General features: G+C 38.4%; 1 pseudogene; it reads left to right on the top strand.

Moving 5' to 3' along the window:
• Positions 1-20203, top strand: LOC116878771 (annotated as a pseudogene).
• The last annotated feature ends 2794 nt before the right edge of the window (positions 20204-22997 follow it).

Genomic DNA, 22997 nt, shown 5'->3' with positions numbered 1-22997 from the left:
ATGGCTGGAGGCGGCGTGCGCCTGCGCAGACGGAGGCAGCCGCCGTCCGACCCAGGTATAGATAACACATTAAGTTCTTCGCCCGCCGGAGGCTTTGCGCGCAGGCGCAGTGTAGCGCTCTCGGCCGTAGTCCTGGAACTCGGGTCTGCAGCGGTGGGCAAAAAGCTCTCCCGGCTCTTCCCGACGCTTTGCGGCAGTGCCTGCGTGGACCAGGCCTGCAGTGGGTCCTTCTGTGCCCTTCGCTGCCTCCCTCTGTCTCCAACTGAGGTGGCCTGAGCACCTCATTTCGAAATTTCTAAACTCGCTGCACTGGTTTAGTTGCTTAGGAGACTAAACTGTTAGTAAGAAGCGTTTAGGGAAGCGATTTCCATCATTCATAATATCGGAACGCATGTATGCTCTTCTGAACCCTCCTGGATACTGTCCACGCTCCCTCAAAGGGAACCATACCGAAGATGACCACCCAAGAGGTGTAGTAGCCCAAATGTTGAAGACTGAAAAAGACGTACATGCTGACAAAACCCTTCCCACCTTGAGAGATGCTGACATCTCTCAGTGATGTACTTTTGAACAGCGCAAACATTTGAAGCCAGCAGCACGCAGTGGTGCAGGTAAAGAGTGAAGCAGCCTACACAGGACGACTGTCAGTGTTGACTGAGATCTACCCGGCAGCCTGTTTAACCAAAAACGCCCCGACCCCTACCTCCCAAAGCGCGTTCTAAGCAACATAATCGAATGAGTTTTAGAGTAAAGCGCGGCCCAGAGAGTTCATGAACATCACCGAGAGGATGATGAACTGGAAAAGCTCATGTCTTGTCTGAAGAGTGAGCCTCTTCTCAGTTCCAAACTGAAAAGATTTTTGCCATGCAGATATGTGTCCCCCACCTCCCGCCACTCTGCTATGGTGAGGTTGTCCAATTTTTCAAAATAAGCTAAAATCCAGATTTTTATAAAAGTGAATCCTCTCCAATTGCAAATATTGGCAACATTTTAAAAAAAGAACCATTTTGCAAGCAGGCAACAGTCAGCCTGTAAGCCACCAATTCCGTGTTCTGGGTTAAAGGCTGCTCTAGTAATTGGCAGCTGTATGAAAGAAGGGCTTAGGGACAGCCTGCTGATTGGGATGGAGTCTGGGGAGTTGACTTGAAGCTGTAGCTACATATTAATTACATTGCTTTTAATTCATAGATTTACTTAGGAAAGGCTGAAGGAATTTGGATGATATGTGGAGGCCAGAACCCTATCCCCATGCCCCAACTACCATAAGGCATTTGATCAAAACAGTGAATGGAAGCAGTTTGATTCTGTGCCCCTTGCTTCTAAACCAGAAATCTATATTATTCTCTAGGGCCCTAGAGAATGTTAAACCTTCAGATACAAGGGCAAGAGATACCTGTGTTTGTGTTGATCCAAAATGGGAAGTTCATCCTGTGAGCCTTAGTCCTTCCTGGCCATCAAAAGGGAAGATCATAGATAAATCAAACCACTACATGTCTTGTTAGACCTAACCTTGTTTCAGTCGGTACCTCCCAAACTCCCACCTCTGTGCCTAGAACTGTCTAGAATCAATACCCCAGTATATATTCTCCCTAGAATCCCCTTGAATTCTACTTGGCTGGGGAATTAATGAGGCAAGAGGCAGCTGTGTAAAAAGTCCACTGCATGATGCGGTGGGCCAAGGTGTGCTAGGTCTCCCTCTCTCTGGACCCGGTAAGATGATGCTATACTTGACACCACCCATAGCTTTCTCTAAGTGGAGCACAAGCTTCAGACAACTGATGTATGGAAGGGTTGATGACTGCCTTTCTGGGCCTCATTTTATTAATTATAGTTCTAGTGAGTCTACCACTGTGTCTTGGAAAATCTTGGAAAATCCACTGCACAAAAGAAGGAGGTCCTCCACATGTACACACCAGAAATGATAGAGTCAAAGGATGCAGCAAATGAAAATAGAACACCTGAGTTTTCTCACCTTAACAGTTTTAGTTCAATGTCATATGCCACCTAGGTGGAAAGAGAAACCAGAGTACAGAAGTACAGACCTAGCTTTTGTCCTGGCTCTGAGATTGATAGTTACTTCATCCCAAATTTGGGGGCATCAGTTTTCTCCTTTGTAAGGTGAGAGAATTGGCTGAAATAATCTCTGAACATCCTTCTATTTCTACGATTCTGAATCTATTTAATTTTAAGCAAAAATTCCTGCTTCCAAAATTTTGACTTCTCATCAGATAAGAATAGCTTTATGGCTATAAAAATACTACTACATTAGTAGTAGTATTTATGGCTTAATTATAAGATGCCAAAGTCTACATAGCTTCCCTTCCATTTTTCCTTCTTCTGGTGCCTCCTTTCTAAAGCAGCGTAAAGAGAGTGCCAATTCCAAGCTTCAGTTTTTAAATGTTATTTGTGTTACATAAATGTTCAAACATACTGAAGAAAACTAGAGAGAATAGTACCACAAACTCCTTCTATCCGTCATCTATATTTAACATATTAACATTTTGCCAAATGTCTTAAATCTATTTTTTTATTTGTTGTTTTGTACAGCTTTAGGCTTTCCGAATGAACTATTCAGACAACATCCACGGTTTGGGTGGAATTTTTTTTCTGAGAAGTTTTGATTTAACACCCTACATGGTCATATAAAAACTTGAGCTATCTCCTGTTTATCCATTTCTTTCTTGAAAAACTGTGACTTTTTCCCTGGGTTGTCTACTTTCTCAAAAGTTCTTGATTGGTAAATGTTAGGGTGTATAAATTCTGGGAGACTCCCAACATCTTATAAATATAGAATGATGACTTTCCCAGTGAGACTCCCATAGGCTAACTATACAGATTATTTCATAGTGTCTGAAAAATATACTGCACAACCAAATGAAGTTTCAGATCCATTCATTCATGCATTTATCAAACATTTACTGGCACCTACTTTGTTTCAGGCTCTGTGCTCACAGTGCAGGGAAGACAGTGATGGTGAAACACATTCTCTTATTATCAAGGTTAGAGATGGATTTGCAAACAGTCAATTGCCATTCAGGATAATTATTTCAACAAAGCTTTGATGTACAAAGTCAATGTTGAAGAACAATTCTACTTCACAGTGAGAGAACACAGAATATAGAGAGAAAGGGTCTGTGTGGAGGTTTCTTGAGGAGCAATTTGCTTATGCTTTTCAGTTCCCACTCCCTTCCCACCCAGAGGGAGAGTTAGTGCTCATGCTACATCCTTATCCTTGAGCCCAGAGAGGGGCTTCTATGGGACCAGAGCAGTTGGCAGTTGTTTCCCATAGTTGTAAAACACAGAGAACTGCACCAGCACTTGCCTATAATTTAAAGGCAGGAGACACAAAGCTTTGGGATCTGCCAGCACTCTCAGATTTGATAGGGATGATAAATGGAAAAATGTTTCTTAGGATTAGATGTGGGCCATATAGAAGACAGTCAGCATAGTGTTGCCTTTGGTTTATTCAAAAGGGCTGTCTAGAGGTGTGGAGGAGCCCAGTGACCAGAAGCTAGAGATACATGGACAAACGTAGGAATCTTAGCATACACAGAGGTTGTCATAGGCAACCACCTGTATCTGTTTAGGCCAAAAGGACTGAAGTGAGAGGTCTCTGATGATAGGATCTCTAAAGAACATTTAAAAGTACCCTACAAGAAAAAGTCAACTTAAATCATCTGCCAGACCTAGGTAGTACACATATATCATATCTCCTAGGTGCTCTGCTTCCCGCTTTCACACAGCCGGTCAAACAACAGTTAGCTAGTGGGGGGAGGAGGTAAGTTAAGGGGAAAGTTGAAGGCAGGCAGCCACCAGCCACAAGAGGCCTTACATGGGGAACGGGGAGAAGAAGTCTTAAACTGGTGCCTTAGAATGAAGACTGGAGTATTTGATTACCATCTTGGACTGGAAACATTCTGATTACCAAATCAAGACTCTCTTTCTTGGCTTAAAGTGATGTACTTAAAGGATTGTCAGTTATCAAAGAATGAACCAAAGTCAGGGAATCTGCCCAATTTTCCACTCAGGGAAAATTGCAGGGGAAGATCATCCTTTCTCTCTCTCTCTCTCTCTCTCTCTCTATATATATATATACACATCTTTATATATGTATATATACATATATAAATGTGTGTATGTTTGCATATATGTGTATGTATATGTATGTATGTGTGTGTGTGTGTGTGTGTATATATTTTTTAAAGTAGGTGCCATACCCAACATGGAGCCTAATGCAGGGCTTAACTCATGACCCTGAGCAGGGGACCTGAGCTGGAATCAAGAGTAGGACACTTAACCAACGGCCACCAGGTTCCCCGTCTCCCCAAAATTTTAAAAGATGGTAAAAGCCAAAAAACAAAATGGTTTTTTATCACATCCCATGAATTTTGCATTTAACATTCCAGTTCCATGTCTATACGTTTTAGTTTGTTATTTGTGATCTTCATGCTTTGATATAAGTGAGTTGTTTTTTGCTTGTTTTAGATACGTTGCGTCTCTCATAAAACTTTTAGGTCATTATTTTTTCTTCTCTCCTCTGCTAATTCCAGTTCTGCTCTTAAGAAGTGTTCATTAGATGGTGCTAACAGTACAACTAGTGTTTCTATTTTCAGACCTTGGCACAGACCTGAACTAGAAATTTGATAATGCTGTTTTGATTGTAATGATTCCTGCCATCACTGTTCAACATGTATTAGTGTTCAGGATCCGGGCAGATGCCATTAAGCTGTCCCGGGTTATAGACCTGGGTGTCTTGCTTTTTGAGCTTTGTGGCTACCTCACAGCGGCAGGCTTTTGTGTAACTCCTTTTTTGGAGTGAAAAACTCCTTTCTTCACCAGCTGGCTCCAAACCCTTTCCCGATTTTGCATGCAACCCTCTAGAGTGACCATGTACTAGAGGAGAGGAATTCTGTCTTAAAACCTCTGTAAGTGGTAACATGAAGCCTTTCCCAACAGTTTCCTGGCTTCTGGCCAGAACTTATCAATTATTTTTCTGTCTAAAAAAGGACTCATCTTTCTTTGGGACCATTTAGGTAATGTTGGTGCAACGTTTTCCTGACACCTGTCCTAGAGAAAGGTGACTTAAGACGTGTTTCCTTCCAAATAAGCTATTTTCTTGTCCCCAGAGAGCGGGGGAAAGAATGAAAAGGAAGTTTGTGATACTCTAAGAGTGAAGGAGAGAGAGGGGATCAGTCAAAATTAGCAAAGTAGGGTGAAAAAAACAAGATCTAAGTGTCAGACTAGTTGGGAAAATTAGCTTTGGTTCATTAATACAATGGTCTATTTTCTCTCTACTTTGAATTTCTTCAGTTTTTAGGGTTACTGTTTATTGCTTATCCCTTATTTGAGAAACAAAATAATATGTAAACACCACAGGGACCAAGTTTCCAGTTCTGATATTAGTTCTAGTTACTTTGCCAGTCTAAGCAAGTTATATTATCTAAGTATCAATTTACTGATCTGTACAACCTGATGTGCAGATGGTGGTTCTTATATATTTTGTATTTGTTTGGTCCTCCCAGTTACACTGTAAGCACCTCTAAGGCAGAGATTCGGATTTCCTGCACTCACTCCTCCCTCCCCCATAGCACAGTCCCAGACACACAGTAGGTATTGGATACATGCATTGAACTAAAGTGAACTAACTGACCTCCCAAAGACAGGAATAGTGGAATGTCTCTATGTACTGGTCCTTGACCCTGAGAAAGAAGTCAGAAGTTACATTTAAAAGGAAATTTGAAAAGGAGCTTTGGAAATAGAAACAAAGGAAACGAAAAAAAAAGTACAGAGAAATATAAGCCTTGTGAAACTTTTTCTACACTTAAACTCTGTCCTAGAGAAAGTAGTTCAGCAGAGAAAAGAACAGTATTAGTGTGCAGCAGGCATAGTCTCCCAAGACATGTCATCAGGATTAAACAAGGACTTCTTTCAGAAACTGCTCAGAGGCAGACATGCTCCCAATATTCAAACTCTATTCTTTTTCTTTTTCCTTTTAACCTTCCCCAAGTCTCAAGGAAATCTATGAATCGCTACTTTTTGAAAATTAGCTTTTCATCAATATTTTATTATTTTTTTAGCCTCATAGGTTACCAATATTTTCCACAATTAGAATAATTTTAAACCATTTTGAGACTTTGTAGAGAAAGAATGCCTAAAGGATTTTGGGGGGGTGCAATAAAAATATAAATAACAATGTTAATGATAATATTTAAATTACATATACATAGATATTATTTTTCCAAGAATGTGGACCGTTATAGCTAAATCACCTAGCAAACCAAGACTGGAATAGAGAAACACAAGCAGGAGGGATTTCAAGATTGTTCAAGGAAGGGGAAATTAACACTTGTCTGGTACCACTGGGTGGTCTAGACTGACCTGGAGAGTTCTACTAGCAAGGAATGATTGGATTCCCTGAATCCATTTCAGGGACTTAAGAAGCTTTAGAAACTGTTAATTTGAGAATTTTGAGCTCTCTTGAGCCCCATGCTATTTCTAGTAGGAGTAGGTCTCCCCCTAGAGGGGGAAATAGAGAATTTATTTCTCAGACTTCTCAGAATTCAGTTAACTAGTTTTGTTCATTCACTCATCATTCACCCATTCATTCAATAAATACTTATTAAATTCTATTACTGCGCTATTCCTTATGACAGATGCTGAAGATATGGCTGAAAATAAGATCAACATGGTCCCTGCCTCCAGGAAAATTATAGTTAGTGTCAGAAATAAACATTAGGCAAAGAAACATAAAAATGGGGGCACCTGGGTGCCTCAGTGGGTTAAAGCCTCTGCCTTCAGCTCAGGTCATGATCCCAGGGTCCCAGGCTCCCTGCTCAGCAGGGAGCCTGCATTTCCCCCCTCTCCGCCCCCGCCTGCCTCTCTGCCTACTTGTGATCTCTGTCAGTCAAATAAATAAATAAAATCTTAAAAAAAAAAGAAACACAAAAATAATCACAGTAGTGTTAAGTTCCATAAGGGAAAAGTATGAAAGATAATATGACCATTCAGTAGAGTCTCAGTAAATCTGGGAGGTAAAAGAAAAGTGCTTTGAGCATGGATTTGGAAAATAAATGGATATAACCAGATCAAAGCTGCAGGGAGTGGGCCCTCTAGCAAATGGCCAAGATTCTGAGTGGGAAAAAGCTTAGGAAGTTGGAAGAAGAGTATGAGGCCAGAATGATAAGGAAGCAAAGGGCACAAGTTAAAGCTGGAAAGGATAGATGCTCCAGATTAGCCAGGGTCTTTGTGGACATACTAAAGATTCTAAACTTTATCCCAAAAGAAGGAGAAACTATTGATAGGTCTTATACAAGTGACATAATCACATATGTCTTTTTAAAGGATTACTTTGACTTTCTGATGAATGGATTACAGAAGGAACAGTGATTAAAATAGGAAGAATAGCAATTAAGTGATCTAGGCAAGAAGTGGTAGGGACTTGGACTAAGGTGGTGGCCATATAAAGGGAGAGAAGTGAGTGAATTTGAAATATTTTAGGTCAGAATAGATAGAGCTTGGTGATTAACTACAAATTGAAGATGAGGGGGTATAGTGTGCCAACAATGAGTTTTAGATTTTTACTGTATTCTCCTAGATGAATTGAGTAGCCATTCACAAAGGTAAGAACTTGAGAGGAAACAGGTAGTGTGTGTGTATGTGTGTGTGTTGGGAGGATCTGATCAAAGATTAGTTCATTAAATATTTATTAAGGCTCCTACTCAATGTCAGGTACTGTGTTTGGCATTAGATACTGGAAATAAAAAGTAGAGGCAATACAGGATTCCCGTCCATAAAAAACTTTTGATTAATGGAAGATAATGATAACATAATGAATTATTTCAATATTATACAGTTATGCAAGAATAAATGCCATCCAGTAGAAGCCCAGAAAAGAGACAAGAGGAAACTTAGCACAACCAGGGGGCTCAGAGAAAACTTTGTAAAGAAGATTATAACTGAATAAAGTCTTGAAGGATTAGAAGAAGTAATTAAGGTAAAGAAAGGTGGAAGTTTTTTTCTTCACGAGAAACAAGGAACAGATTACTTAGACCAGCTATCTGCTGAAAACAAAATACTGGGTAGAATTTTTTAAAATTAAATTAAAATTTTTGTGTGTGTTCCAAAATTCATTGTTTATGCACCTCACCCAGTGCTTCATGCAATATGTGCCTCCTTAATACCCACCACCAGGCTCACCCCACTCCACTCTAAAACCCTCAGTTTGTTTCTCAGAGTCCTAGGTCTCTCATGGTTTGTCTCCTCCTCCATTTTCCCCAACTCACTTCTCTCCATCTCCTAATGTCCTCTGTGTTCTTCCTTATGCTCCACAAGTAAGTGAAACTATATGTTAATTGACTCTCTCTGCTTGACTTATTTCACTCAGCATCATCTCCTCCAGTCCTGTCCGTGTTGCTACAAAAGTTGGGTATTCATCCTTTCTGAGGGAGGCATAATACTCCACTGTATATATGGACCATATCTTCTTTATCCATTCATCTGTTGAAGGGCATCTTAGTTCTTTCCACAGTTTGGCGACTGTGGCCATTGCTGCTAGGAACATTGGGGTACAGATGGCCCTTCTTTTCGCTATATCTGTATCTTTGGGGTAAATACCCAGTAGTGCAATTACAGGGTCATAGGGAAGCTCTATTTTTAATTTCTTAAGGAGTCTCCACACTGTTTTCCAAAGTGGCTGCACCAACTTGCATTCCCCCAACAGCGTAAGAGGGTTCCCTTTTCTCCACATCCTCTCCAACACTTGTTTACTGTCTTGTTGATTTTGGCCATTCTAACTGGTGCAAGGTGGCATCTCAATGTGGTTTTGATTTGATCTCCCTGATGGCTAATGATGATGAACATTTTTTCATGTGTCTGTTAACCATTTGTATGTCTTCTTTGGAGAAGTGTCTGTTCATGTCTTCTGCCCATTTTTTGACGTTATTATCTGTTTTGTGTGTGTTGAGTTTGAGGAATTCTTTATAGATCTTGGATATCAGCCCTTTGTCTGTAGTGACATTTGTGAATATCTTCTCCCATTATGTGGATTGCCTCTTTGTTTTATTGACTGTTTCCTTTGCTGTGCAGAAACTTTTAATCTTGATGAAGTGCCAAAAGTTCATTTTTGCTTTTGTTTCCTTTGCCTTTGGGGACATGTCTTGAAAGAAATTGCTGTGGCTGATGTTGAAGAGGTTACTGCCTATGTTCTTCTTTGGGATTTTGATAGATTCCTGCCTCACATTGAGGCCTTTTAACCATACTGAGTTTTTCTTTGTGTATGGTATAAGAGAATGGTGGAGTTTCATTTTTCTATACATAGCTGTCCAATTTGCCCAGCACCATTTATTGAAGAGACTGTCTTTTTTCCACTCTCTCTATATATTTCTTTAATTTTAATAATGTGTTTTATTTAACCCACTATACCCAAAATATTATCTTTTCAACATGTCATTGATAAGAACATTGATATGAACATACTAATTCCCAAATATTGTCTTTTTAACATGTCATTGATATAAACATTACTAATCTGATATTTTACAACTTTTTTAAAATAAATTTTATTTTTTTTAAACATATAATATATTTTTATCCCCAGGGGTACAGGTCTGTGAATCACCAGGTTTACACATTTCACAGCACTCACCATAGCACATACCCTCCCCAATGTCCATAACCCCACCCCCCCAACCCCTCTCCCCCCATCAACCCTCAGTTTGTTTTGTGAGATTAAGAGTCACTTATGGTTTGTCTCCCTCCCAATCCCAACTTGTTTCATTTACTCTTCTCCTACCCCCTTAACCCCCCATGTTGCATCTCCTCCCTCATATGAGGGAGATCATATGATAATTGTCTTTCTCCGATTGACTTACTTCGCTAAGCATGATACCCTCTAGTTCCATCCACGTCATCGCAAATGGCAAGATTTCATTTCTTTTGATGGCTGCATAGTATTCCATCGTGTATATATACCACATCTTCTTTATCCATTCGTCTGTTGATGGACATCTAGGTTCTTTCCATAGTTTGGCTATTGTAGACATTGCTGCTATAAACATTTGGGTGCACGTGCCCCTTCGGATCACTACGTTTTTATCTTTAGGGTAAATACCCAGTAGTGCAATTGCTGGGTCATAGGGTAGTTCTATTTTCAACATTTTGAGGAACCTCCATGCTGTTTTCCAGAGTGGTTGCACCAGCTTGCATTCCCACCAACAGTGTAGGAGGGTTCCCCTTTCTCTGCATCCTCGCCAGCATCTGTCATTTCCGACTTGTTAATTTTAGCCATTCTGACTGGTGTGAGGTGATATCTCATTGTGGTTTTGATTTGTATTTCCCTGATGCCGAGTGATATGGAGCACTTTTTCATGTGTCTGTTGGCCATCTGGATGTCTTCTTTGCAGAAATGTCTATTCATGTCCTCTGCCCATTTCTTGATTGGATTATTTGTTCTTTGGATGTTGAGTTTGCTAAGTTCTTTATAGGTTTTGGACACTAGCCCTTTATCTGATATGTCGTTTGCAAATATCTTCTCCCATTCTGTCAGTTGTCTTTTGGTTTTGTTTACTGTTTCCTTTGCTGTGCAAAAGCTTTTGATCTTGATAAAATCCCAATAGTTCATTTTTGCCCTTGCTTCCCTTGCCTTTGGCGATGTTCCTAGGAAGATGTTGCTGCGGCTGAGGTCGAAGAGGTTGCTGCCTGTGTTCTCCTCAAGGATTTCAATGGATTCCTTTCTCACATTGAGGTCCTTCATCCATTTTGAGTCTATTATCGTGTGTGGTGTAAGGAAATGATCCAATTTCATTTTTCTGCATGTGGCTGTCCAATTTTCCCAACACCATTTATTGAAGAGGCTGTCTTTTTTCCATTGGACATTCTTTCCTGCTTTGTCGAAGATTAGTTGACCATAGAGTTGAGGGTCTATTTCTGGGCTCTCTATTCTGTTCTATTGATCTATGTGTCTGTTTTTGTGCCAGTACCATCCTGTCTTGATGATGACAGCTTTGTAATAGAGCTTGAAGTCCGCGATTGTGATGCCACCAACTTTGGCTTTCTTTTTCAATATTCCTTTGGCTATTCGAGGTCTTTTCTGGTTCCATATAAATTTTAGGATTGTTTGTTCCATTTCTTTGAAAAAAATGGATGGTACTTTGATAGGAGTTGCATTAAATGTGTAGATTGCTTTAGGTAGCATAGACATTTTCACAATATTTATTCTTCCAATCCAGGAGCATGGAACATTTTTCCATTTCTTTGTGTCTTCCTCAATTTCTTTCATGAGTACTTTATAGTTTTCTGAGTATAGATTCTTAGCCTCTTTGGTTAGGTTTATTCCTAGGTATTTTATAGTTTTGGGTGAAATTGTAAATGGGATTGACTCCTTAATTTCTCTTTCTTCTGTCTTGTTGTTGGTGTAAAGAAATGCAACTGATTTCTGTGCATTGATTCTATATCCTGACACTTTACTGAATTCCTGTACAAGTTCAAGCAGTTTTGGAGTGGAGTCTTTTGGGTTTTCCACATATAGTATCACATCATCTGCGAAGAGTGATAGTTTGACTTCTTCTTTGCTGGTTTGGATGCCTTTAATTTCCTTTTGTTGTCTGATTGCTGAGGCTAGGACTTCTAGTACTATGTTGAATAGCAGTGGTGATAATGGACATCCCTGCCATGTTCCCGACCTTAGCAGAAAAGCTTTCAGTTTTTCTCCATTGAGAATGATATTTGCGGTGGGTTTTTCATAGATGGCTTTGATAATATTGAGGTATGTGCCCTCTATCCCTACACTTTGAAGAGTTTTGATCAGGAAGGGATGCTGTACTTTGTCAAATGCTTTTTCAGCATCTATAGAGAGTATCATATGGTTCCTGTTCTTTCTTTTATTAATGTGTTTTATCACATTGATTGATTTGCAGATGTTGAACCAACCTTGCAGCCCTGGAATAAATCCCACTTGGTCGTGGTGAATAATCCTTTTAATGTACTGTTGAATCCTATTGGCTAGTATTTTGGTGAGAATTTTTGCATCTGTGTTCATCAAGGATATTGGTCTGTAGTTCTCTTTTTTGATGGGATCCTTGTCTGGTTTTGGGATCAAGGTGATGCTGGCCTCATAAAATGAGTTTGGAAGTTTTCCTTCCATTTTTATTTTTTTGGAACAGTTTCAGGAGAATAGGAATTAGTTCTTCTTTAAATGTTTGGTAGAATTCCCCCGGGAAGCCATCTGGCCCTGGGCTTTTGTTTGTTTTGAGATTTTTGATGACTGTTTCAATCTCCTTACTGGTTATGGGTCTGTTCAGGCTTTCTATTTCTTTCTGGTTCAGTTGTGGTAGTTTATATGTCTCTAGGAATGCATCCATTTCTTCCAGATTGTCAAATTTGTTGGCGTAGAGTTGCTCATAGTATGTTCTTATAATTGTCTGTATTTCTTTGGTGTTCATTGTGATCTCTCCTCTTTCATTCCTGATTTTATTTATTTGGGTCCTTTCTCTTTTCTTTTTGATAAGTCTGGCCAGGGGTTTATCAATCTTAGTAATTCTTTCAAAGAACCAGCTCCTAGTTTCATGATTTGTTCTATTGTTTTTTTGGTTTCTATTTCATTGATTTCTGCTCTGATCTTTACGATTTCTCTTCTCCTGCTGGGTTTAGGGTTTCTTTCTTGTTCTTTCTCCAGCTCCTTTAGGTGTAGGGTTAGGTTGTGCACCTGAGACCTTTCTTGTTTCTTGAGGAAGGCTTGTACCGCTATATATTTTCCTCTCAGGACTGCCTTTGTTGTGTCCCACAGATTTTGAACCATTGTGTTTTCATTATCATTTGTTTCCATGAATTTTTTCAATTCTTCTTTAATTTCCTGGTTGACCCATTCATTCTTTAGAAAGATGCTGTTTAGTCTCCATGTATTTGAGTTCTTTCCAAATTTCTTGTTGTGATTGAGTTCTAGCTTCAGAGCATTGTGGTCTGAAAATATGCAGGGAATGATCCCGATATTTTGATACAGGTTGAGACCTGATTTAGGACCGAGGATGTGATCTATTCTGGAGAATGTTCCATGTGCACTAGAGAAGAATGTGTATTCTGTTGCTTTGGGATGAAATGTTCTGAATGTATCTGTGATGTCCATCTGGTCCAATGTGTCATTTAAGGCCTTTATTTCCTTGTTGATCTTTTGCTTGGTTGATCTGTCCATTTCAGTGAGGGGAGTGTTAAAGTCCCCTACTATTATTGTATTATTGTTGATGTGTTTCTTTGATTTTGTTATTAATTGGTTTATATAGTTGGCTGCTCCCACGTTAGGGGCATAGATATTTACAATTGTTAGATCTTCTTGTTGGACAGATCCTTTGAGTATGATATAGTGTCCTTCCTCATCTCTTATTATAGTCTTTGGCTTAAAATCTAATTGATCTGATATAAGGATTGCCACTCCTGCTTTCTTCTGATGTCCATTAGCATGGTAAATTGTTTTCCACCCCCTCACTTTAAATCTGGAGGTGTCTTCGGGTTTAAAATGAGTTTCTTGTAGGCAACATATAGATGGGTTTTGTTTTTTTATCCATTCTGATACCCTGTGTCTTTTGATTGGGGCATTTAGCCCATTAACATTCAGGGTAACTATTGAGAGATATGAATTTAGTGCCATTGTATTGCCTGTAAGGTGACTGTTATTGTATATTGTCTCTGTTCCTTTCTGATCTACTACTTTTAGGCTCTCTCTTTGCTTAGAGGACCCCTTTCAATATTTCCTGTAGAGCTGGTTTGGTGTTTGCAAATTCTTTCAGTTTTTGTTTGTCCTGGAAGCTTTTTATCTCTCCTTCTATTTTCAGTGATAGCCTAGCTGGATATAGTATTCTTGGCTGCATGTTTTTCTCGTTTAGTGCTCTGAATATATCATGCCAGCTCTTTCTGGCCTGCCAGGTCTCTGTGGATAAGTCTGCTGCCAATCTAATGTTTTTACCATTGTATGTTACAGACTTCTTTTCCCGGGCTGCTTTCAGGATTTTCTCTTTGTCACTAAGACTTGTAAATTTTACTATTAGGTGGTGGGGTGTGGACCTATTCTTATTGATTTTGAGGGGGGTTCTCTGAACCTCCTGGATTTTGATGCTTGTTCCCTTTGCCATATTGGGGAAATTCTCTCCAATAATTCTCTCCAATATACCTTCTGCTCCCCTCTCTCTTTCTTCTTCTTCTGGAATCCCAATTATTCTAATGTTGTTTCGTCTTATGGTGTCACTTATCTCTCGAATTCTGCCCTCGTGGTCCAGTAGCTGTTTGTCCCTCTTTTGCTCAGCTTCTTTATTCTCTGTCATTTGGTCTTCTATATCGCTAATTCTCTCTTCTGCCTTATTTATCCTAGCAGTGAGAGCCTCCATTTTTTATTGCACCTCATTAATAGCTTTTTTGATTTCAACTTGGTTAGATTTTAGTTCTTTTATTTCTCCAGAAAGGGCTTTTATATCTCCTGAGAGGGCTTCTCTAATATCTTCCATGCCTTTTTCGAGCCCGGCTAGAACTTTGAGAATCATCATTCTGAACTCTAGATCTGACATATTACCAATGTCTGTATTGATTAGGTCCCTAGCCTTCGGTACTGCCTCTTGTTCTTTTTTTTGTGGTGAATTTTTTTGCCGTGTCATTTTGTCCAGATAAGAGTATATGAAGGAGCAAGTAAAATACTAAAAGGGTGGCAACAACCTCAGGAAAATATGCTTTAACCAAATCAGAAGAGTTCCCAAATCGTGAGGGGAGAGAAAGGGATAATAAGAGGTTCAGAAAGAAAAAAAAAATTAAACAATTAAAAGAAGAAAACGAATAAAGAAAAAATATAAAAAGGAAAAATATATATATATATATATATATATTAGATAAACTAGTTAAAAAACGTTAAAAAAGAAAAGGGTAAAAGTTTAAAAAAATTTAGCAGAAGAAGAGAAAAAAATTGAAAAAGAAAAAAAATTAAATTAACTGCAAGGCTAAAGAATCATGGGGAGAAAGCCATGAGTTCCGTGCTTTGCTTTCTCCTCCTCTGGGATTCTGCTGCTCTTCTTGGTACTGAAACTGCATTCCTTGGTAGGTGAACTTGGTCCTGGCTGGATTTCTTGTTGATCTTCTGGGGGAGGGGCCTGTGGTAGTGATTCTCAAGTGTCTTTGCCCCAGGTGGAATTGCACCGCCCTTACCAGGGGCCGGGTTGAGTAATCCGCTCGGGTTTGCTTTCGGGAGCTTTTGTTCCCTGAGCACTTTCCGTAGAGCTCCGGAGGATGGGAATGAAGATGGCTGCCTCCCAGTCTCCGGCCTGGAGGAGCCGAGAGCCTGGGGCCCCACTCCTCAGTGCGCCCTCAGAGAACAGCGCCCAATTACTCCCGTCCGTCACCCTGGCCTCCGGCTGCGCTCCGAGCTCACCGAGCCTGCGACCGGTTCAAGGTAACCCGAGTTTAGAGCTCACTCCTCGTTCTGTCTCTGTAGCCGGCTTCCCCGTTCTAATACCTGTAAGCTCTGCGACACTCAGACACCCCCGATCCTTCTGTGACCCTGCGGGACCTGAGGCCACGCTGACCCCGCGTGGGCTTCACCCCGGTTAAGCCTGTGGAGCGATGTCCCTCAGCGGAACAGACTTTTAAAAGTCCTGATTTTGTGCTCCGTTGCTCCGCCGCTTGCCGGGAGCCGGCCCCTCCCCCCGCGGTCTATCTTCCCGTCGCTTTGGATTCACTTTTCCGCCAGTCCTACCTTTCAGAAGGTGGTTGATTTTCTGTTTCCAGAATTGCTGTTCTTCTTCTCTTCAATCTCTCGTTGGATTTGTAGGTGTTTGCAATCTTTAGATAAGCTATCTAGCTGATCTCCCGCTACCTGAAGTAGTCTCAGCCTGCTACTTCTTCGCCATCTTGACTCCTCCTCCTTCCACTCTCTATATTTTTAATTACCCTTAAAGTTATTCAAGATGTTTCAAAAGAAACCTTTAAAGACTGATAATCTCAACTCCACTCTAAAGAACAGAAAAAGGACGACTTCGAAGTCTTTAATGAAATAAATATAACATTGAGACAAAAATCTGATAGATCGTACAAAGAGAAAGGTACAGATGAATCTCATTCATGAGTATCAATGCAAAAATCCCAAATAAAATATTAGCAAATAGAATCAAACAACATGATATGTCATGACCAAGTGGATATTGCTTTAGGAAGGCAAAGATGGTTCAATGTTAGAAAATACATTAATATATTTATTAATATTATATATCAGAAGAAAAGTCTTGTGATTATATCCATAGATTGTGGAAAAATACCTAAGAAGATTCAAGATGTATTTCTAATAAAAATAATTGTTAAAAGAGGAATAGAAGAGTATTTTCCTAACATCATAAAGCATCTTGCTTACCAGTAGCTTACTCCTTTTATGGGTAAACACTGGAGGCATCCTTACTAATGTCTGAAGCACAACAAGGATCTCTACACTATTACTATAATATCTAACATGGTGTTTGAGGTATTTGCCACAGCACTGATATAGAGAAAGCAATTAGATATATGAGAATTGTAGAAAATATAGTCACGTGTCTAGAAAATGAAAGCAAAGCAATAGGAAAACTGCTGAAAATAAAAAGATAACTCAGCAAAGTGCAGGATATAAAAGCAATTTACAGAAGTCAGTAGGATTCATACATACAGGGAAACTTTATGATACTCCCCAAAACACAAAAGTAAAAAACTTGAATGAATAAAAGACATACCTTCAGTTAATTTGTAAATTTAATATAATTTCAGTAAAAAGTCTAACAAGATTTTGTTTGTTTTTTAGTTAGATAAATTGATTTTTTTTAAAGATTTTATTGTTTTATTTGAGAGAGAGAGTATGCACCAGCTGCGGGGAGTGGCAGAGGCAGACTCCCCACTGAGCAAGGAGCCCAAAGCAGACTCCACTGGGCTCAACCCGAGGACCTAGGACCCAGGACCTGGGGATGACGACCTGAGCCAAACGCATATGGTTAACTGACTGAACCACCCAGGCACCCCTAGATAAATCGATTCTTAAGTTCATATGGAAAAAACTAAATAAGACTTTCTAGGAAAAATGCTGAAAAGAAGAGCAATGGGGAGGGGTCAGTCTTACCAGACATTTAAAATACTAGAAAGCCTTCACAGTTTAAAGTGTAGAACTGGCACATGAACAGACAGTTACACTAATGAAACATAATATAAATCCAGTATATAAAGTAATTTCATATATGATAAAGAACTTGCAAAATAAGGAAGAAATGGACTTTGTAATAAATGTTGCTGAGACAACTGGGTACCATTTGGACACAGGTAAAATTGAATTCTTTGTTTAGACTGTACACCAAGATAAACTCTGCATGGATTAGTTAACTAAACATAACCAAAATGGAAACCCTGAAAACAACAGAAGAAAACATGGGTCAGTTTCTGTGTAATCATCACCCATGGGAGTAGTGAGGAACACATCTCTATGACTTGAAATCTAAATTAATAGAAAACAAATTCTATTACATAAAAATGTTTAAAAATGACATGACCCACATACCACAAGTAAGACCAAAGACAAATGATTCACTGGACAAAATATCTGCAACTTAAACCACAGGAAAAAGTTAATCTCCTTAATATAAAAAGAGAGCCTAGAAATAAAAAGATAAATCCAGTGGAAAAATAGCACAAGACATAAACATAGTTAAAAATTCATGCAAGTGGCCCCTAAAATAGTAAAATATACTCATTAAAAACAACAACAATAAAAAAGAAGCAAATTATATTACATTGAGATAGGATTTCTTATTGTGCTGGCAAAACACCAAAAGTTTGAGAGCACACTCTTACCAAAGTTCTGGTGAAAGAGACATACTGATATGGACCAGTGGAAGTGTAGAGTGATACAGCCCTCAAGGAGGGGAATTTGGTACTATCTAGCAAAATTACAAATAGAGGCAGTTACCCATTAACCCAGCAAGCACATTTCCTAGGAAACTATCTTAAAAGTACATCTGCACAAATTCAGGATGATATATGCACAGGGTTATTCATGTGGCATTATTTTTAATGGCAAAAGACTATAAATATCCTGAATGCCATTGAGAGAGAGGATCCAAATAGTTAAATAAGTTATAGTACATAGTGGACATAGTCATACAGACATAGGAATATTTCTTTGCATTGCTATAGAATGATCGTCATAATATTATATGAGGTAAGGTGCAGAGCAGTATATGGGTACCTAGTTCTTGTACAAAATTAGACATTAAAGAATAATTTGGAGACTAATTAAAATGGCTATTTATAGGAGGTGGGGATGGGGAATGAGGATTAACGGGTAGGATTGGAAGAGACTCCTCTGAATATACCTTTTCTTTTGTAGTTTTGACTTTAGAAAAATGTAATTATTTTACATAGTCAAAAAGTAAATTAAATCAAAAAGAGAAAAAAGAGCAATCCCTAAAATTAAAAACAAAGTAAATAAGCCTAAGCATGTGAGTGATAACACAAACCCCCTCTCAACAAAAAAGATTTATTTCACATGATTTTTGAATGCAGGACTTTGTCCGTTCTTTGTGGGACATGCCCTAGTAACAAAACAAACTGCAAAGAATCTTAAACTTCATTCTGTAGTTTTATTGTTAATATCAATACTGGTATCATGAAACATTTTATGTTTATTATAGGATAAAGCAAGTAAGTTCAGTGTAAGAAGTGATAAAAATGTAAAATCAAATAAGTTAAAAATCAAGTGTGTAAATTAAATCTGCAAGCTATAGGTATTCTGAAGAAGGCACTAATCTCACTGAAGAATGTGAGCAAGCTGAATGATGCGGAGCTGTGCATGGATCTTTGAATGAGGAATCACAGAAGACTGTTCTTCAGTGCTTGAGGCTGATGATCCCCAGAAAACATCTGTGAAGCTGATGATATATAATACCCTGATACTAAATATGTAAATTGCTTTTACACAGTTACAAGGGACCAGATGCTTGGAAGATAGGGGATATCATCATCTATGAAAACAACTTTTTAAAGTCACAACTAAAAACCTTTCAATATTTTAGCTTCTGTTCAAGGGAAATGTGAAGAGAGCATTTTTCACAGATGGTCTCCATGTACAAAAACGGGGAGGGGGGCATGTAACAAACTACCTCTGGACTGCCTGCAGGCATTATGTGCCTCTGAGAGCAAGACCGCCTTCACAATATACCTGTTGGGAAAAGAAATGAGGAAGTTCATTACAGAATTTCACTAGTGTGTTTGATGGGATTTTCAAGAACTTGCATTTTCTCAGGGCACCTGGGTGGCTCAGTGGATTAAAGCCTCTGCCTTAGTCTCAGGTCATGATCCTGGGATCCTGGGATAGAGTCCCGCATGGCATTGGGCTCTCTGCTTGGCAGGGAGCCTGCTTCCCCCTCTCTCTCTGCCTGCCTCTCTGCCTACCTGTGATCTCTGTCTGTCAAATAAATCAATAAAATATTTTAAAAAAAGAACTTGTATTTTCTCTACTTAAAAGAATGAAGCCCTTTATCTAAATTGCTATCATTCTTTGGGGCGCCTGGGTGGTTCAGTGGTTAAAGCCTCTGCCTTCAGCTCAGGTCATGATCCCAGGGTCCTGGGATCGAGCCTCGCATTGGGCTCTCTGCTCAGCAGGGAGCCTGCCTCCTCCTCCTCTCTCTCTCTGCCTGCCTCTCTGCCTACTTGTGATCTGTCAAATAAATAAAAATCTTTAAAAAAAAAATTGCTATCATTCTTTGAGCACCCAAACTTTCAAGTGTTTCGTGGAAATGAAGTTTAAGATTCAAAGGACAAAGTTACTCTTGGAAATACTTCATAAAGTTAAATAATTTCTCTTGCATTTTTATAAGAATTATTATTACTTTTTGCTTGGTATAGAAAAAGGAGCAAGCTAACTAAAGGCAGACTTTAGACTGCATTATAGAAATGTTTCAAAAATTATGGGTTGTATTTGTTGGTTTAAATGTCAACTGTGGGAAAATACTGGTTTTCCCACAATAAAGGGTTTGGGCACTGCTTTGAAGGCTTTTTTTTTTTTTCCCCAGAGACATTGCTAGCAAACATAGCAGAAAGCAGGCCCACTTATGAATTCCATCTAACCAGACAAGAAATAGTATCATTGTTTATTGCAACTGGAAGAGTTTCTACAAGTGTGAAAGAAATGGAAAACTTCAGGAACTTGATGCAAAATATTCATTAAGGAAAAAAGTTGAGGGGAGCCTGGGTGGCTCAGTCCCTTAAGCATCTGCCCTCAGCTCAGGTCATGATCTCCAGGACCTGGGATCCAGCCTGAGCCTGCATCAGTCTTCCTGCTCAGTGGGGATTCTGCTTTTCTCTCTCCCTTGCCCCTCCCCACCCCTTGTACTCTGTCCTTTTCTCTCTCTCTCTCTCAAATAAATAAACAAAATCTTAAAAAAAAAAAAAAAAGACATGAGTTGAAATGTGCCTGTCTCTGGAAAATAGAGGCTAAAGAAAGGAATAGTAAGACAGTTTGAAGTCAAACCTCTTATATAAAGTCACTGCTATTAAAGGAGAATTATACTGTTTAAGTGAATAGTTTTATTCTGTGACTTACTGAATTTAAATATGTAAAATACTATTGTGAGTCAAGTAATATCTTGAAATGTGGCACAAATTTTAAAGTTTAATATTAAACAAAATCATGATTATCAAATTTAAAACATTTTTAATTTTTACAGGAGGAAATATAACAAATTATAGACTATAGGAGAAAAGAGTAGAGACCTTGAAGATCTGGAAATAGGAAATATTTAAAATGAAGTACAGAGAGAAAAAAGACTGAAAAAGAAAGGTTCGGGACAAAAGAAATCTGTGAAATATATCAAGCAGCTTAACACACGTGCAACCGAAGTTTCAGGAGTTGGGGACCAAAAATATATTCAAATGAGAAGCAATGGCTAGGGACACCTGGGTGGCTCAGTGGGTTAAGTCGATGCCTTCTGCTCAGGTCATGATCCCAGGGTCTTGGGATTGAGTCCCACATCAAGCCCCTTTCTGCCTCTGCCTGCTTGAGCGCACTCACTCTCTCTCTCTCTCTCTCTCTGACAAATAAATAAATAAATAAATAAAGTCTTAAAAACAAAACAAAACAAAAAAAAGAAGTAATTGCTAAAAAATTTCCAAATTTGAAACTCATGAAATCTAGGCAGAATAAACTTAGAGGAAACATGGCAAGGTATGTTCTAATCAAACTGCTAAAAACCAAGGGTAAAGCAAAAATTTCTAAAAGTAGTCAGATAAAAAAGATGTATTACACATAGAGCAAGGATTGGCAAACTATGGCCCATGGGACAAATCTGGCCCATCACTTGTCTCTGTAAAAAAGTTTAGTTGGAACACAGCCCCACACACTCATTTATGTATTTGCTAGGGCTGCTTTGTGCTCCATTGGTAGAGTTGAGTAGTTGTAACAGACTAAAAGCCTTTTATGGTTTGCAAAGGCTAGAAGATTTATTATCTGTCCCTTTCCAGAAAACTTCGCCATTCTGCTCTAGATAAACAAAGAAATGAGGAACAAATAATGCCAGCAGATTTCTTATAAAAGCTGTGAGGCAGAAGACAAGGTCAACCCAGATGTTTTTGCTTAGCAAAAATGTCTTTCAAAAACAAAAGGGAAAATAAAGACTATTTTAAACAAACAAAAAATGAAATATTAAAAGGAAGCTCTTCAGGCAGAAGAAAAAAAATGTGAAAAATTGGATCAACACAAAGGAATAGAGAGTGTGAGAAGTGATAAAATGTAGGTAAAATATAAAAAATATAAAAATATTTTACCTACATATTTATCTCTTGAAAAGATAAATGACTAAAGTAAAAATAATAAAAATGCACTTGAGATTTTAGTGTATGTAGAAGCATATATATAACATAGCATATATATGACAACAAAAACACAAAGGATGTAAGGGAGGAAATGAAAAATGTTACACTATTTGAAGATGAGCTGTGATAAACTGAAGCATATATTAAAAACTCTCTAGCTCCACTGTCCAATATAGTAGATACTTGCTACCCGTAGCTGTTTAAATTAAAATTAAAATTTGAGAAAATTAAAAATTTAGTTCCTTAATCATACTAGTCACACTAAAAGTAGTCAATATCCATATGTGGATAGTGGTTACCATACTGAGCAGTACACATTAGAACAATTCCATCATCACAGAAAATTCTTTTGAAAGAACTGTTCTAAAGTAATAATAACAACAACAGGGCAAAAGGAAGAAAAGAAAAAGAAAAGAGGAAGAGTTAATAAGTCAATACTGGAGGTAAAAAGGAATCATTTAAAAATTCAATTAATGTAAACACTGGAATGGAAACAAGGAAAAGGAAACAGAACAGATGGGACAAACAGAAAACAAATAGCAAGATGATCGATTGAAAACCAATCTTATCAATAATTACAATAAATATAAGTGGTCTAAATATCACATTTAAACAGTAGAGATGGTCAGGTTAGATTAAAAAAAAAAAAAGACCCAAGTATATTCTAAATATAAAGGCATAAATACGACAAAATGAAAAAAAAGGAAAAGATATGCCAGGGCAATACTAATTAAAAAAAGCTGAAATGCCTTCTTTAACATCAGACTAGATAAATATTAGAGCAATGGATAATACCAGGAATAAAGAAAAGACATTTCATAATGATAAAGTGGTCAATTCAGCAAAAGGATATAATAATCCTAAATTGTCAAACACCTAATAAAGAGTTTCAAAATATAGGAAGCAAAATATAACAGAATGAGAAATAGAAAAATCTACAAAATAGTTTAAATCCAAATATTAATTTTATCAATATTAAACATAATTAGACTAAATGCTCCAGATAAGAGATAAAGGCTGCCAAAATGGATAAAAAAAAAAACAAAACAAAAATCTGCCTATATGCTGTCTACCAGAAATATATTAAAACTTAAGGAAACAGGCTGAAAGTAGATGAATGGAAAGGGAAACATCATGCACCCCATTCAAAA

Source organism: Lontra canadensis, unplaced genomic scaffold (assembly GCF_010015895.1).
Source record: "Lontra canadensis isolate GAN:19392208 unplaced genomic scaffold, GSC_riverotter_1.0 scaffold59, whole genome shotgun sequence".
NCBI classification, from domain to species: Eukaryota; Metazoa; Chordata; class Mammalia; order Carnivora; family Mustelidae; genus Lontra; species Lontra canadensis.
Note: the sequence above shows the minus strand (reverse complement) of the source record. Positions and strands in the feature narration are given on the sequence as shown.